We start from the raw sequence: 17,914 nt of genomic DNA, 5'->3' as shown, positions 1-17,914 counted from the left end.
ACAAAATCTTTTAAAAAAATCTTTAAAAAAGGGGAATTTTCTATGTCAAGCTGTGTTTAGTGTAAGCACACTCCAGGAAGTGGGAGCCTTGGCAGAAGATAAAACGGAACACCCCTCAGGTCCCTCGCCAGCATATCCTGTCAGGCATTCTTTGTCGGACAAAGACGCCCAACTCCTATTCTTTTGCTTCTGCTGGGATGAAGCCTTGGGACAAGAGGCCAATCAGTGGTACCTCTCCACACTTGCCATGGCTTTGAGATGTCAAGGTGAGGCCATCTGTGAAACCAACGGCAGGGGGATGCACTGAGACCAAGGCCAGTTGTCAGGAGATAGGCCATGTTCGGGACACAAAGATGTGGCAGTCTCTGGCTTGGGTTTCTGGTCCATGTATTTGACTAAAAGAAAATAGGCTGGACACCTACTAAGCCTTTAAGAATAGAATGTAAGATTGCTTTCTCATAATGCTCCATCTACCAATGTCGACCATGCTTTGTCCACGCCCTAAAGCATCCTCAGGTCCCTAAGTGCATCAGACAGGAAGTGAGAGGCCAAAACAGTGCAGCCTCCAGGGGAACATCTCCAAAATCCATCTCAGATGTGTCCATGGAAGACAGGGAGATGGACAGATCGGCCGATGCACAGGCAGGAGGACAGATGAATTTTCAAGGAAGATTCTGTCTTCCTTGAAAGGGGATGAAAACCCCGTGTGTTGGGGTGGTTTGGAGAATCTTTCCCTTATCCTAGGGATAGCCAGCTTTTCTCCTACTTATTATGGATGGCTTCACTCTTGCCTCCATTCTGAAAATGCCACAGGACTGCTAAGCCCAGGCCTGCTGAATCTTCTCTGGCCCCTGGAATCCAGCCCCCAGATGGCCTTGACCCTTCCTTTTGGCCTACAGCCTTCTCCAGGGCTGAGAATAGGAAGCAACATGCTCCCGTTCAGAGCTGGGAGCTCAGAGCTCAGAGCCTGCTCACAAGTCCTTTTAGAAATAAAGGACAAAATAGGGACATTGTTCCCGGACAATGGAGTTTCTCACAGGCGGACTTCCCCTTTTGTGAGGAGAGCTCCCTTTAAGAGCAGCTGGGACTTGCCAGTTCTTAGGGCACTGAGCTGCAAGCTGACGGCTGGGAGGGACCTGGAACTGGGGATGGAGCTGTTCATGTGAAGGGACACCTTGGGTTAGTATGGCCTGCAAGATTGGACTAAGAGAAGACCGGGCGGGAGCAAGGGCCAGGCTCCAGATGGGATGAAGTCAGGGGCTAGGGCGGGATTAGGGGGTAAACCTGGGACTGGGACGGAACCCAGGGCAGGTGTGAGGCTTGGAGGGAAGAATGGGTTCTGGGAGGGCATGTCACAGCTCAAGACAGCTCAAAAGCCCCAGACATAGGCGGGGCATCAGACATAGGCGGCTCAGGTTCTCTTCTGATTGTCTGGGGGGCCTCCAGCTGGCTTTCTCTCACCTTTTATCTTTGCTCTGGTGTCATCTTCGTGCCCTTGAACATCTTATTTACTGCCACGACCTGCTCCACTTGGCACTCTTGTTCCTCCTCATAGTTCTTTTTTTTTTTTTTTTTAAGATTTTATTTATTTATTTGACAGAGATCACAAGTAGGCAGAGAGGCAGGCAGAGAGAGAGAGGGAAGCAGGCTCTCCGAGGAGCAGACAGCCTGATGCGGGGCTGGATCCCAGGACCCTGGGATCATGACCTGAGCCGAAGGCAGAGGCTTTAACCCACTGAGCCACCCAGGCGCCCCACTCCTTGTAGTTCTTTATCCACTCTCTTAACGTATTTCTTCCCCAAAGATTTTATTTATTTATTTGACAGAGAGAGAGAGAGAGAGACAGTGAGAGAGGGAACACAAGCAGGGGGAGTGGGAGAGGGAGAAGCAGGTTCCACTCTGAGCAGGGAGCCTGACATGGGGGTCGATCCCAGGAGGCTGGGATCATGACCTGAGCCAAAGTCAGCCGCTTAACCAACTGAGCCACCCAGGCGCCCTTCCCTTACCATCTTCTAATGTACTCTATAATATGTATTTATAACGCTTATTGTTTATTATGTCCTCCCTAACTAGAATGTCAGCTCCATGAGGACAGAAATCTTTTATTCACTTGTGTCCCTGGTTCCTAGAACAGTGCCTGGCACAGACAGGGATCTAATAAATAATGGTTGAATGAACCTAGTTGTTCAGTTTCTCTGATCTGAGAGCTTCCTCCGGTGAAAAGTGAGGAGAGATAGTCACGATGCAGCCTTCAAGCTGCGGAGAGGAACAAGTGAGATCACGTCTCCCACCGGGCTGGTGGGCACTTCCGCCAGTGACAGCTTGTATATGCCTCTGTTTCCTCATCTGTAAAGTGGGGAAGTCATACTTTATGGGGCTGTTGTGAGGAGTAGCAGTAGATGGATTAATAGGTACAAAGAACTTAGACCAGGGCCTGTTATGAAGTCAGGGTTCAGTAATGTTGGGCATCATGTTGGTTTAATGAAAGTGCCTTGTCCTCAGTCTTCCCAGTTCATTATCGTACAGAGTCGAAGATGGGGCTGGAGGAGGCACTGGCTGAAACTTTGGTCATGCCTGCACTTGAGATTAAATGATCCTTTGAATATAATGGTCTAAACAGGCAAACGTTTCCGGACACCATCCCCTTTAAATATCCTCCCAGACTTCAGCCAGTGTTTCCCCAGCCCTGGGTCAGGACCAACTCCTCACTGCACCCCCCCCCCCACCCTGCCCAGAGTTTCGTCTCCTCTCTCTGTTTTTTCTCTTTCCTCCCTCTCCACCCAGGGCCTGACCCATGTGTGCTCTCCATCCTAGAATTTCCCACCACAGGAAGGCTCCCCAGGGCAGTGGAAATGAGAATTAAAATTCTGGGCCTCCTGGCCTTCTCACCTCAAACTTGGCTTTTTTTTTTTTTAAGATTTTATTTATTTATGTATTTGACAGAGAGACGGATTGAGAGTACAAGCAGGGGGAGCAGGAGAGGGAGAGGGAGAAACAGGCTCCCTGCAATGCAGGGCTTAATCCCAGGACCCCAGGATCATGACTTGAGCTGAAGGTAGAGGCTTAACTGACTGACTGAGCCACCCAGGTACCTCTGAAACTTGGCTTCTAATGCCTGGTAAACTTAAGGCCTTGCTAAAAGCAGCCGGATAAGCTGTTGTGGGTGAAAAACATCCAGAACAGAGCCCAGATTCTTGGAGGAGCTCTGTCATTGCTTACAAATCCCAAGGAAGGGTTTAGAGATATGAGGAGGCTTGAGATGGCGTCATCATCAGTGAGCCAGGGGCAAACCCTCTGGCATGGAAGGTATGCCTGTCGCAGCCTGGGCAGAGTCTGGGAGGCTGAGCCAGCGGGAAATTGGGGGAAGCCCATCCCACCTATCATGAGCCCCTAGCACCAGCCCCTGACTTCTGATCTCCCCAAAGCTAGGGGGATAGCTTTTCTGGATGTACTACATGGCTAGCATTGGGGCCTCTGTGTCTGGGTGATTTTCCCCAAGGTACCATTCCACCTTGGGGGTCCATTGATGGGTTATCAACAAAAGGAACCGCTGCCTGGGCAGCCCTGCCACCTTCCTCCCCTATCTCTCCTATCCTGCTCCTGGGCTTTGTCCCACAAGGAAAATTCACCTGAGGTGGGGGCAGGGAATACCCAGCAACCATCACTGTCCCTGCTGCCTGGGTACCTTCCCTCCTGGTGCTATCAGCCTAACAGGAAGGAGGCCTGGATAGGAAACTAGGAACCCCACCTTCCAACTCTGCCCTAGCTTTCTGGGGGAGCTGAGAAGGTCACTCTCCCTGCCTAGGTTCAGATGCCCCCCCTGGCTGGTTGGACTGACAATCTCTAAATCCAGCTGAGATTCCAGGACCACTGGGCTGGTAGTAAGCAATTCATTCCATTAAAGTTTCTCTACATCTATACATACCTTGTCTCTGGGCTCTGTTTCTTTGTTGGAAAAATAAGCAAATTGGACTGTTTGACTTCCAAGCTCTCTTTGCTCTAAGAACTATGATCTAATGATCCTCATGACAGTTTTCATTTTTTTAGATTTATTCATTTTAGAGCGAGCGAGCGAGCGAGAGAGAGTGAAAGAGAGAGACAGAGCACAAGCAAGGGGAGAGGCAGAGGAAGACGGAGAGAACCTCAAAGACTCTGCACTGAGCGTGGAGCCTGATGTGGGGCTGGATCTCGGGACCCTGAGATCACAATTTCAGGAGAAATCAAGAGTTGGACACTCAACCGACTGAGCCCCCCAGGTGCCCCCTGACAACGGTTTCATATAGTAGACAGGACAGGTACTGATAATCCCCACAAAAAATGAGGAAACTGAAGGCCAAAGAGGCAAATTACCTGAAGGTCAGGATCAAAGCTGGGGCTTTTTCTACTTTTTTCTACTCATTCATTTATTCCATATTTGTTAAGAACATGCTATGCTATGAGGGGCACCTGGGTGGCTCAGTCAGTTAAGCGTCTTCCTTCGGCTCAGGTCATGATCCCAGAGACCTGGGATCGAGCCCCACATCGCGCTCTCTACTCAGCCAGAGCCTACTTCTCCCTTTCACTGCTGCTCCCCATGCTTGTACTCTCTCTCTCTGTCAAATAAATAAAATCAAACAAAAACAAAAACAAACCCACGCTATGAGCCACCTGCTTTTAGCAAGGCCTTAAGTTTACCAGGCATTAGAAGCCAAGTTTCAGAGGTACCTGGGTGGCTCAGTCAGTCAGTTAAGCCTCTACCTTCAGCTCAAGTCATGATCCTGGGGTCCTGGGATTAAGCCCTGCATTGCGGGGAGCCTGTTTCTCCCTCTCCCTCTCCTGCTCCCCCTGCTTGTACTCTCAATCCGTCTCTCTGTCAAATAAATAAATAAATAAATAAAATCTTAAAAAAAAAAAAGCGCCAAGTTTGTGTTTCCTAAACTTCATTCATTTATCACCTCCATGATTTTTGCCATAATAACCTAACCCATTAAATATGTAAATAAATAATATTTACTCAATGTTTTGATTAACTTTTTAAAAAACATAAACTTAGGTCAAAAAGGAAACGTTGTATCATTCCTGTAAATAAAGAAATAGCATCAATTGCTAAAAATACGGAAAGAAAAACAAATACAAAGACATTCTTGATTTCTGGTGCCAGGCCCCAGTTCTGGCTCCAATCTTATGATAAGTTCATATGCTCTTTCTGGGCCTCTGTTTTCTCTTCTGTAAAATGGGATTGTTGGGAGATATTATATGCAAGATGCCTGGCTCTGAGCTGCCATGGAGCAGGTAAGAGACTTCTGGGCTGGTATTGATTCTGCTGCTGCTGACGTGGTCTCCCCTCTGCTCTGGACTTGATCCCCTCCTCACCTACAGGAAAAGGTGGCTGCAGGAAGATTGGGGCTTAGATACTGAGGATGGCAGGGATCTGGGGGACCCAAGATCACTGCCTTCAAATCTCTGGCAATTGTGGGTTAGAGGCATAAATTGCTCCGGGCAGCCCTAAGTGTCACTGAGAATACCCTTGGCTTGGGTGGCAGTGAGTTCTTTGTCACTGAAGGCATTCAAATAGAGCTTTGGGGCTTGGCAGAAGATTGTCAGAATTACACTCAGTCTGGTTCTCAGGGAAAGGGAGCAAATCCTTCCTCCTGCCCATGGGGTACTGGTCCCTGGGGAGCAGGGATGGAGCCCATAGCATTCAGCATCTGCTGCTGTCCAGCCCCCTCACATTTATCTAGAGTTTTAGAGTTTCCTGTGTACTTTTCAACCCCTGTCTCATATGACCCTCTCAGCACGTGGTGAGGGAAGCCAGGGAAGACAAGGTCTGCCTGCTAAGCAGCAGGCAGATGCACAGCGGGGGCGGGGGGGGGGGGGCCGCAAGTGACTTGTCCAAGGTCATGAGGGTGGAGTCTTGAACCCAGGCTGTCTGACTCCAGTGCCTGGGAAGTGTGGCTTCCTACTCTGTCACCCAGGAGGCTTGTGGCTGGGACTCTGCTTGGGACAAGTCAGCATGAACCCTGACTGGCCCCTTCCTTGTCAGGAGAAAAGAGGTAACAGCCCCTGTCCATCGGAGGCTCCCCTCCGGGAAGCCACACTTCCTAGGCCATTCTCTGCTTCCTTTGGTCCTAGCCAAGGAGACAGTCCAAGGACAGGGAAGAGAGCTAGCAGGGAAGAGTGCCGTGGGAGGAGAGAGAGGGCAGGGAGAATCAGACACACAGGTGGGCAGTGACAGGATAAAGATGGATAGAGATATGCCGAGATCCGAGGAAAGCCCGGTAGACAGACACGGACAGACACACAGAGAGGGGCAGGAGGAAGACCAGAGAGAGACACAGAACGAAGTTGCAGCCAAAGATAAAGACGACTGGGATACACGCGCAGACAGCGGAATCCGCCCGACCTCGCAGAGAGGAAGGGACAGAGGGTCCCCGCGGGAAGCCAGGAGGTAGAGAGGGCCCGGGAGCGCTGGGGGACTAGGAACGCGCAGGCAGATGCTTCCCACCTCCCCCGCCCCGCCGTCCCTCCCGGAGCAGCCGGGCGTGGGGGGCGGGGGACTGGGCCGCTTCCCGGCAGGGGGCGCCCTGGCCGCGTGGCCCGGTCGGCCGGCTGCGCTCCGGCGGGGGCGGGGCGGGGGCGGGGAGCGGGCGGGGAGGGGGAGGGCCGGGGCCCGGGCCGGGGACGGGGACGGGGCCGGGGACGGGGACGGGGCCGGGGGCGGGGGCGGGGGCGGGGGCGGGTTGCCCCGGCTGCTCGCTGGGCCCCTCGGCCGCCTTTATAAGCCCGCGGGGGAGGTGACCCCGGCAGCGTCGCGCTCCCGCCACTGCGCGCCTTCGGTCCCAGCGCACCGACCCCACGTCGCTTGTGCCAGGACAGACCCTCGCCCACGAAGTCCGTTCAGGTAAGGACTCTGTGCTGTCCTCCGGCTCCCCGGGACCCCCGGGGAACGTGATCGATCCCGGCCCCTCCTACATCCTCCTCTCGTCCGGGGGTGGCGGCGAGGATGGATATAAATGTCAGGGCGCGGACCTCCGCGCCTCCACACCACCCAGGGCAGCCCATTGGGGACCCTCAGGCACCTGTTCTGTTTCGGTTTTCGCGCGCATCCGGGGCTCCCGGCAGCGTGCGGGGCTGGAGGTTGGAAGTGGCGCCCGCGGGGACCGCGAGCTAAGGGGACGGTGCTCGGGACCGCTGCTGTAGTCCTGGGGTTACCTGCCTCCCGGGTCTCTGCCTGGGACTTGGACCTTTCATCTATGCCCCTCTCCCCGGCGTCCCGTGACAGAGCAGCCCCGAGGATACCCCCTTGGTGGGAGATCAAGAGACTCAGGCTGCCAACCCCAGCACCCAACCTGGTGCTCTGCCATGCCTCCCACCTGGGAGCCTCTAGGTCATGCCACTGCCGCTTGGGGAGGAGGCCGGTGTGTCTATGTGGGGTCCAAAGTAGTTTGGGCCAGAGCCCGGATGAATAGAGCGAGGGAGGCGCTGGGGGTCCCAGAGCCGCATGATGGGGGGTGGAGGGGGAGAGGGGATCTCTGGTGAGTGGATGTTTGTCTGGGAGTTGGGGTGGGCACAGCGGCCCTGGGGCAAAGCTCTGGAGCCCTGGAAGCCGAGGGAACCGATGATTCACCTCTGGCAGTGCTCAGGTGAGTGGGTTGCCCAGAGTTGTTTCCCATGCCCACTTTAAATAAAAAACAGTTCAATGCCTGGTCACAATGTTGGGAATGGAAGCTGAGAAAAAGCCCCATCATTGTCCCTTCTGACCCTTTTCCAACTCATAATGGGGTAGGGGCCTTTACAAAGGCCTCTGGCTGGAGGAGAAAAAACGCTGGAGATCAAAAGAGGGGGCCATTCTCAGGTCAGAAAGGGCTTTGGACCCTGGGGAAAACTGTGGGGGGGGCAGGCTTCCCAGGGAGGCAAGGGTCGTTTCCCACAGGAGCCAGGAAGAAAGCTGTTCATTGAGTGCCTGCTGCGTGCCAGGCCTGCTCCAACAATTCACACTCATCGTCTGGTTTACAGATGGGGAAACTGAGGCTTATAGACATTAAGGAAGTGATGAGACTAGGATTCGAACCCAGAGTCTAACCCACACAACCTTAGCTTCCCGATTCCACTCTACCACCTAAGAGACGAAGGAGCAGAGCCTTAGTTCCAGGCTCCATTCCTGCCCACCCTCCAAACCTGCTTTCTCTTCAGTCCTCCCCACCTGTCCATCTGGGCCCTCTGTCTCTTTTTTTCTTCCTGAACTTCATGCCTCTGAATTCACTAAGCAGAACACAGCTCCCCAACTTCCCCACCCCTGGAGTGAGATCAGCGTGAGTGTCCCTGTCTGAGGCACCACTTGTAAATGGGGAGCGTGCCTCGTGTGTAAGACTCTTGTGAGGAATAAAACTGAACTGAGGCCAGAAACAAAATACTATCTTTATTCAGGAAATATGAAGCTTTGTGCCAAGCCCTGTTCTAGGTGCTGGCCAAGGAACAGTGAAGAGAACACAGCAATATTTGGACATTTGCATAGAATTGGAATCAAGGAATTCACAAGGGAGGAGATTAAAATGCAGTAACACGTGTAAGATTGGTTGCTTAACATTTTGTTCTCACTCAAAGATCAGGCACCCTAGCTGTGTGACCAGAGACGGTTCTGTCCCCTATTATGCTTTGGTGTTTTCCTTTAAGCTGAGGCCATCAGTAAACTACCTACCGGTGGTGAGTTCTGGATATGACTAATGCGTGCAAGGTGTTGAGCTGGTGTCTGTGCTTAAGAAAATATTGGCTCCAGTGAGCTCTAATCTCAGCAAAAAATGCAACCTTAACCCTGGGTGTGTGGTTATGTCACTGCCCCTGACGCCTGGTCACCCACCTTCACCCGGGCTCTGCCCAATCTTTGATGAGCTGCCCTAGAGGGTGGCACGGTGCCGTTGCCCATACTCAGAAGCTACTTCCTATCATCCGAGACACAGCCTAGGTCAGGAGCCCGGAGTTCTGTGCCGGGCATGGGTCCAGGCTTTTACCTCTGCAGGACCTCCTGCCCTCTGTCTCACTGTGTCCCAGCTTGGAAATGGAGTGAAACAGAACTCAGCCCCTGTTTGTCCCACTGGACATTACCTATCCGACCCTGCAAGCTAGATGCTGTCCTCGCCTTACATTTCCTGGGAGGAAGCTGGTCTTAGGGGAAGGGATTTGCCCAAGGACACTCAGATGCTACTGGGCGGAGCTGGGATTGAGGGCCCAAGTGGTGAGAATTCCAAGTCTGGTGATCTCTGTGTTGTACCCATCTCCGGGGATGAGGGTGTCTAAATCCAGGAGCAGGATCCAGCAGCACAGCCCAGAGACCTTGAAATAGGCCCAACTGAAGTTATCGATACAAACCTCAGATCTCGAAGAGAGCGTTGCGGGGAGAGTGAGCGAGCTGGGCTGAGAACCAGCGCTCGGAAATCTGCGCATGGCCACAGGAATGCTGACTCAGCTTTCCCAGGGCAACGTAGTCTCGGGCAGGCTGGAGCTAGGCTGGGCTGTATGGCTTCATTTTTTTTTTTTTCCATCCCTTCTGGAGGTATCCTGACTTTAGGGGGCAGGGAACAGTAGCTTGCTGTGGGGAGGAGATTGGAGGGTCATTCCCAGCATTCCCATGTGACCCTGAACCAGTTACTTTCCCTCTCTGAGCCTCAGAAGAGGAAATCATCTGTAATGTGGGTTAATAAGGGGCCAGCAAGATCATAAATGGTTTTCCAACACTGGGATGAACCAGTGTTGGTGGCTGAGAAGTTCTGTGTTCCCAGGGTATTTTCCTTTACCACTAGCAGGTGATCCATAGGGCACGGCAGAGACCCTGTTTAGGTGAAAGGCCCGGACAGCAGGGGAAACCCTGGCTTCCGGGTCAGCATCTTGGGTTCCAGTCCTCACTGGGACCTCAGGCAAATCACTTGGCCTCTCTTGAGTGCTGGGTTCACAGTCAGCCCTTAGCAACTTTGGTAGAATGTTCAGGGTCCAAAGAACATTCATGAACAGTCTCTATGTTTTCCACCTCCCCATACCACCCCCCAACAGTTCGTGATTGCTCCCAGAAAAAGTTCATGCTTAAAGTTTTCCATGCTGAAATTCTCAACCTCACTGTAGCATGAAATCAATTGTTTGCATTTAATTTGACTTCTCAAATTAAGGGGTAAAATTTGAGATGAGGGTAGGGGGTTGGGGGAGGAGATGAGGAAAATGAAGTTAAACCAGATGTGTTTTTGTTTAACTGTCGGATGGTGGTTAAACTGCCTGAGTATTACCATGGTTCTTTCTGGATTCCAGTAACCAGGAGTCAGGTTTCACTAAAAATTGTAGTTTGCCTTCCCAGCGAATGTGGGCTTGCCTTCCCCATTATTATTATTATTATTCTATATTCATCTGTGGCCACAAAATATTGAGCAGTGAGAATACCTCACAGATGCCTGGATTTCAGAGCTGGAAGGTGTTTAGCAGCTGGCTCTGTCAACTAGCTGCTTTGCAGATCAGGGAGATGGAGGCCCAGAGAGGGGAAGGAGTTTACCCAGGGTCACCCAGCTGCTTAGAGCAGGGACTGGGAATTCAGTCTTTCGGCTCTAAGGTCCACGACTTCCTTAAAAGTAGTCAGTGTTGGGATGCCTGGGTGGCTCAGTTGGTTAAGCTGCTGCCTTCGGCTCAGTTTATGATGCCAGGGTCCTGGGATCGAGTCAAGCATTGGGCTCCTTGCTCAGCAGGGAGCCTGCTTCTCTCTCTGCCTGCTTGTGCACTCTCTATCTCTCTGACAAATAAATAAATAAATACAATCTTAAAAAAAAAAATCAAAATAAAAGTAACCAGTGTTTTGGATTTGGTCAGTCTCGTGTACGTAGTACATCCACAGTGTATCTAGTTTTTGAAAAGGAAGCTGTTCAGGGAGGATGCAGATGGTGTGGATCAGTAGGAAAAAGATCTTCAGCTCATTTGAGAGCAGGGTTTGAGTCCTGAGGGGTTGATACACTACTGATAGGACCTTGGGCAAGTCCCCTCTCTGAGCCTCCGTGTCCTTGTTGGTAAGCCCAAATGCCTGACATCCGAAAGACTAGGAATGTCTCTAATTCAGTGAATTGTCTTTCCCATATTTATGGCCCAGGTCATGGCAGGCCTAGACAGGCCTAGGGCGCTGACTACCCTCCAAATGGGGCAGGGGACAGCTGTGGCCGATTGTTGGCTTCTGCAGTGATTTAAAGACTGATTTAGTTGTTGCTGTTACTCAGCCAAGTGATTTCATTCTACTTTTCTTGAAAGACCAGGGGATGTGGCCACACTGGGCTGCATCCCAGCCGTGTCGCCATGGGTCGAGCTGAGTAACAGCTCCTCTGTCCACTTGACGACAGTCCCCACGGCTCCCTTCTCCCTCATGCCCACTTTCCTCGTGGACATGACCTCCCTGCCTTCTGAATTTGCAATTTCTGGGTGAGATGCTTTGAGGCCTTGGAAGGAGGTCTCAAATCTCATCCGAATGAGGGCATGGGGCTTGGGCCGGCCCTCAGGGAGCTCAGGGTAGGAATGTGGGACACGTGGATAGCAGTCCCTCTTCTGTGGCTCCATGGAAGGAGCTTTCTTCCTGCTCTGGTGGTCCCTGGGAAGAGTCTAAGGGCTCTAGAGGTCTAGGGGTGATGGCGACAGCCTGTCAGGACTTAGATAGCTGGCCCGGGGCCTACCCACTTGGGGACAGGCAGCCCTTGGTCATTCAGGGTACAGATGACACAGCTCCTTCAGAGAAGGGACTCCCTGGACTAGTACCCGTTCACCTAAATGCTCCCAACTGCCCTGCGTGCTGCTGTCGCTCATCTCCGAGACAGGAAACACTGTCTTGCGCTCTGAACTCAGGGCTCTGTTGGGCCACCTTTGCTGAGTGCCAAGGCCTAGCCATGACAGGCAGGCGTCATGGTGGCAACACAGACCTCCAAGTCACTGTGACTGAGCTTAAGGGCAGTGTGGCAGGCCATGAATGAAGCCATATGGTCAAATACAGGGGGTCTGAAAGCAGCTGCCTGGACGGAAGATTCTAGAAGGTCACAACTGTTCTGGGGGTACAAGATGAACAAGGAGGTCAGATACCCCACCTGACAACCTGATAGTAGCCACGGGCCCAACATGGTCCTCCCACTTGCGGAGGAGCTCAGAAATGGGCCCCGTGTGGGTTTGCATTTTGTAAGTGCCTGCTGGGCACCAGGCATCTTGGACATTATCTCTGATCCCTTCTCTCCTCCCCACCTCCTGCCCTTTTGCAGTTGAGACCGAGGTTCAGAGGGTAGACATGCCAGGGTCAAACCCCTCCCCAGTACTTCTGACCCAGGGAAGGAAGAAGAGGGGAGGAGAGGCTGGGAGGCTATTTCTGGGAAAAAGACCTCCAGGACAACTCCCCTCTCCCCAACCCAAAGTTCCATGGAAGTATCTTCACTCTCCCAGACCTCAGTTTGTGGTTTGGGTGAGTGAATTTCATGAGGTCAAGTATGTAGGCTGCCAGGCAGAGCTCAGCAAACATTTTATGTTCTTTAAAAAAGTGTTTAGGTGGCTTTTATTTGAAAAGCCATAAATCCAACCTTTAAAAGGATCTGCCATGTGACTTTTTGTTAAGTCAATCTCTTGCCTTCTTTGATCTACCTTTTCACTTTGTCTAGGAAACAACGAGGGTGGGGGTGTCTTCTCAGATCTCAGGCTGAGGCTCCCAGGTCTCTGTCCTGTAATCCCCCAGGCCTCTTGTAGGCTGTCACTGAACCGTGTCAGGCTTCGCCTTTCTGAGTATCATTTGTCAATTTATCCCTCCACCTGTCCCCACGTTGACTTACCACCAGCTTCTTTACATATAGGAGTTAATAACTTACCCATCTGCCACCATTCTGGGCAGAAAGTGTCTAAACGGATTCTGATTCTTCCTCCCTTCCCTCACTCTTAGCACTGTTGTAGGTGCTGTTTTCTCTGCCTCCTTCAGTGAGTGTCGCCCACTCCCCGTGCCACATGTCCCAACGCTCGCTAATACCTACTAGCATTGCCAGGCCAGGGGTGGCCCACTGCCTCACCTGGAATTGCTCATTTGGTCTTAACAGTAGCCCTGGGTGGCCAGTGCTATTATCCCCATGTTACACAGGAGGAAACTGAGGCATGAAGTCCCCCATCTGGCAAGTGGGAAGCAGACACATTTGTCCCCCAGTATTGCCAATCCATCCACTCATGGCTGCGTCCTTCTCTGTGACATAAGTGATACAATCCATTTTCCTAGGAGAATCTGGTTCCTTACTTATTTTGAAATCATCAAACTCGGTAATTCATGTTTCGGTTCAGTTAGCCAGCTATCAAGGATGAAAAACAGGGCTCCTCCCGATAGCCCTTCCAAACCCTTGCTTGGATCGCTTGAGTATTTTTTTGTGTGAAAATGATGTGGGTTTTTTTTTTACCCTTTAACCTAATCCTGATAATTAATGTCTAAGGGCTTACTCTGCGTCAGGAACACGGAGCTAATCTCTTTGAATGACTGTATTGTGTTTTTCCCTCCTCTCCATTTTACAGAGGAGCAAACTTAAACTCAGAGAAGCTCTGTAACTTCCCATGACACACAGCTGCAAAGGGGAAAGGGAACCAAATCCAGGTCTCACGTGGTCTTGCTTAATCTGATTAGCATCTGAATTCAAATCTTTGTTTGTATACAAGCCCTCAGGGGATGGTGCTGTCTACATTTGTTTTCACTGGAACCATCTGCCTCTGGGGTTTGCAAAGTGTGGTAGGAGGCCCCCGGGGTGGGGGTGGGGAACCGAGTAGGCGGTCCTCTTCCCGGCCTGCGGCTTCTGGCTTCTGTTCTCTCAGACAGTGGGTCTCAATGGGCCTGGACACCTCCTGTTCTGGTCCAGAGGAAGGAAGTGACAATCGTGGCAGGAAGCATCCTCAGAAAGCCAGAGGAGGCTGAGTTTGAATCCCTGCCCTTTTGCATGCTTTGTGACCTTGGGCAAGTCCCTTTCCCTCTTGGCTTCCAGTTATCCCACCCGACAACCAGGACTTGTATTGAGGCAAGGCCTTCAGGGCTTTTCTAGTTCTTTTGCGGCAAATAGTTGCACTCAAGTCAGATACCATCACTCAGCCACGGCTCTTTTTCCTTCCGAACTTCAGGGCCTTCTAAATGCAGTCCTCCAGGCAGCCCTTTTGAACAAATTAGAGTTGGCACAAGACTGAAGGATATCCCAGAACCAAATTAGATCTGGTCATTGCGTGGAGGGTGGAGAAGGGACAGGCCCAAGGAGGCCCTAGGTCGTTGTCCCCCAGCTCCTCAGTCTCCTTAACTCGTACAGGAAAGCAGGAGGCGCCCAGAGCTAGACTGAGCCAGAACTCCCCTCTGGTGCCTTTCCTGGGGCACACAGTAGTGCCCATGTTTAGTCCTCAAGGGGACGGTGCTGGCTTCTAGGGATGGTGATGACCCAGGCCGTATAGTGAGTGTGGAAAGAAAGAAAGGCTGGTTGGTCCTGGAGAGTTACGCTCACCCCTACCCCACCCTCTATAACAGTACTAATGGTAGTAAGAATGGTAGAGTAATAATAGTGGAGTCACTAACATTTGGGGCACCTGGGTGGCTCAGTCGGTCAAGTGTCTTGTCTGCCTTCAGCTTGGCAGACCTTGATCCTAGGGTCCTGGGATCCAGTCCCGCATGGGGCTTCCTACTCAGCAGGGAGTCTGCTTCTCCCTCTCCCTCTGCTGCTCCCCCTGCTTGTGTGCTCGCTCTCTCTCAAAAATTTTAAAAACAAATTTAAAAAGAACTAATGACTTTTGGACATATTTTGAATACTATAAATATGTATCATGCACCGAGCCATTCTGGTTAAGCGCTTTGTATATATACACTTTTAATCGTTCTAGCAACCCATTCTCCAAGCGAGGGAAATGACTCAGAGGTGAAGCAATGTGCCTGAGTTGCCCAGGCTGGTGAACCCAGGAGTTCTGCCCAGATTTTAATTCACGTCCTTGCGTCCCTGCCGCTGGCTCCCTCCTTGGCTCCGTGTGGGGACTGCCAGACTCCGCACTCGGTCTTCCCCAGCCCAGCTGGCTCAGCTGAGCAGCCGCCTCCTCCTTTGTGACTGGGCCACCCCTTTCCCTCGGGAGGGCGCCCTTCCCTGCGAGGCACCTCCCATCTACCGATGAGGACAGCCCTGCAAATGGCATCTCCCCTTTGGCAGGTTAGAAAACCTGGGGTCCCAAGGAAAGAAATGGTAATCCCTGCTCCAGGGGATTTAGTGTTCTACCTGTCCCCTGGGCCTCGTGAATCGATGGCCCCAGGGAGCAAAGGCAGGCAGCGGAGAGGGGCAGCTGACTGAGGGGGGCGGGGCCTGGCCTACTGAGCTCCTGTTCCAGTTCTAGCTCCTGTTCTAATCAGCCAGGTGACGCTGGATGAGTTTCTGTGAGACTCCCAACCTCAGCTTCCAGCCTCCTATCGTACTTTTCCATTTTTAAAGCCCATTTATTTATTTATTTGAAATCTCTACACCCAATATGGGACTCGAACTCGCAACCCTAAGATCAAGAGTCATATGCTCTGGAGCACGTGACCGGCTCAGTCAGTGGAGCATATGACTCTTGATCTTGAGGTTGTGAGTTCAAGCCCCACATTGGGTGTAGAGATTACTTAAAAAAAAAAAAAAAAGGAGTCCCATGCTCCACCAACTGAGCTGGCCAGGTGTACTTTTAAAACCCTTTTTAGGGATGCCTGGGTGGCTCAGTTGGTTAAGCGGCTGCCTTCGGCTCAGGTCATGATCCCAGGGTCTTGGGATCGAGTCCCGCATCGGGCTCCCTGCTCGGTGGGGAGCCTGCTTCTCCCTCTGCCTCTGCCTGCCTCTCTGTCTGCCTGTGCTCACTCTCTCTGACAAATGAGTAAATAAAATCTTTAAAAAAAATAAATAAAACCCTTTCTTATTCGTGAACTCACTGGATCCTTAAAACAGCCCCCCAAAAATATTGTCTTCATTTTGCAAAGGGGAAAATGAGAAAATGAGGCTCAGGTCAAACCAATGGCAAAAATTAGCCCCCAAATTCAGATCAGGATCCCAGGCCAATGGTCCTTCCCCAGATGTGTTCTGAAGACTCCTACAATCTGATTGTCTATGGGGTGTCTGCCTCGGAGTATGATTTTTCTGGAGGGCAAGAATCTCATCGAATCCTTGGTGAACTCCAGTGTCTAGCAAGGTGCCTGCCTTCGGCAAATGCATGTCATCCTTGGGTTAAGGAAAGGCTGCCCCACCTGGCAAGGCTTTCCCCAGCCCAGCTGGACTCTCTCACCACAGGGAAACCAGTGGCGGCTGGTCCTGCTGGGTGTGACACCTGAGCCACCCCAGGACGAGCCTGGCTGCCCTTCCGTTGATGTCTTCACATCTCCGCTGATGACACCAACTCATAAATAGTTTGGTAGTGATTGGCAGCAGGACAAGTCAGTTTCCTTATGGGCAGCTCAGGCCCTTAGTCAGGTGTGGGTTCTCCCAACGAATACCTCTGACTGATCTTTTCATCCGTTTTATTTACAGATGTACCCTCAGTGCCAAACAACTTTAACTCCCCCCCCCTTTTTTTTAAAGATTTTGTTTATTTACTTGACAGAGATCACAAGCAGGCAGAGAGGCAGGCAGAGAGAGAAGGGGAAGCAGGCTCCCCGCCGAGCAGAGAGCCCGATGCAGGGCTCCATCCCAGGACCCCGGGACCACGACCCGAGCCGAAGACAGAGGCTTCAACCCACTGAGCCACCCAGGCTCCCCTAACTTCTTTAATAATAATAGAAATGGCTGTCATATGCTGCATCAATGTGTACTGTGCTTTTTGGCACATAATACTCACTTAATGCATATTTGATGAATGAATGAATACTTGCGCATCACACCCCCAGGCAGGGCCTCAACAGAGGTTTCCAGGAAGGGGAACCTGCCTGTCACCTCACCCCTGCCTGGGGTAGCTCCTGCCTGTGTCAGCTTCCTAATTGCCCAACACTGCCCACAGTCGGCAGCCGCAGAGATCAGCATCTTTCCCGGTGAGGAGGAACCATGACCGCTTGGAGGGAGGTATGGCTGTGGCTGTGATCCGGAGTACCCAGAGGCAGAAATGAGACTCAGTGAGGTTCAGTAACTTGCCCGGGGTCACAGAACTGTGAAGCTGGGATTTGGACCCAGAGCCTGGAGTGTTTCCCCTTTTTCCATCCCAATCGGCTGAGCAGGTTGGTTTTGGCTCTGGTGTGTCTGTCTATGGATGTCTGGTCCAGAGTTCCAGGCCTGACTCCAAACAACCTCAATGTATTTAATCATGATAGTAAGAGTAGTCTTTCACCAAATCCCGTACGTGTGCTTGGCCTGCTAAGTAAGTGTTCGACACACCCTTCTCTGTTTGGGTGACTTAGCCTCCCCATCCAGTAGGTACAAATCAGCTGGTTTTAAAGGTAAAGAGCAGAAGCACAGCAGGGAACTCAAGGTCATGCAGCTCATAAGCAGTTAAGCCAGAATTTGAACCTGGGCAGCCTGGCTCCAGAGTATATGGGCCCGTAATCATTTAATACTAGATAAATCTCTGCAGGCCAGATGTGTAAACTCCTGAACCTCCTGGTTCTTCCGAAGCCAGGCTCGGGGAGGAGGTACAAGACAGAAACAGACTGCGTGACGCTTCCCGGCCCTCTGAGCCGAGGAGTGCAAAGTTTATCTGTCCCCTGTGTGGTTCCTGGAGGCAGGGGAGAAATGGGGGTGGGGGGCACAGCAGGGCAGTCCCGGTGTCTCTGGGAACCTGGGTCAGGGGGAGGCCAGGGCAATTAGCAGACTGAAACCACTGCTAACTCAGAAACCTCAGTGGGAGATTGGCCCCAGCCTCGGTCCAGGAATCTGGCCTCCGGCCTGACCCTCCTGGGTTTCTGTCCCACCCTTCTAAGGTCTTCCTGAGTTGAGAAATGTCAGAGCAC

General features: G+C 51.9%; 1 protein-coding gene across 1 annotated transcript in view; it reads left to right on the top strand.

Annotated features, from left to right (window-relative positions):
• The first annotated feature begins 6,704 nt into the window (after positions 1 to 6,704).
• ALPL (alkaline phosphatase, biomineralization associated) overlaps positions 6,705 to 17,914 on the top strand; it is a 56,468-nt gene continuing 45,258 nt past the window's right edge. Inside the window, exon 1 of the mRNA XM_080800479.1 lies at positions 6,705 to 6,880. The gene's annotated coding sequence lies outside the window, so the exon portion shown is untranslated. The remainder of the gene's footprint in view (positions 6,881 to 17,914) is intronic.

This window comes from Martes martes, assembly GCF_963455335.1.
Source record: "Martes martes genome assembly, chromosome: 4".
Lineage (NCBI taxonomy): Eukaryota > Metazoa > Chordata > Mammalia > Carnivora > Mustelidae > Martes > Martes martes.
The sequence above is the reverse complement of the archived record's forward strand: the minus strand, read 5'-3'. Positions and strand labels throughout refer to the sequence as shown.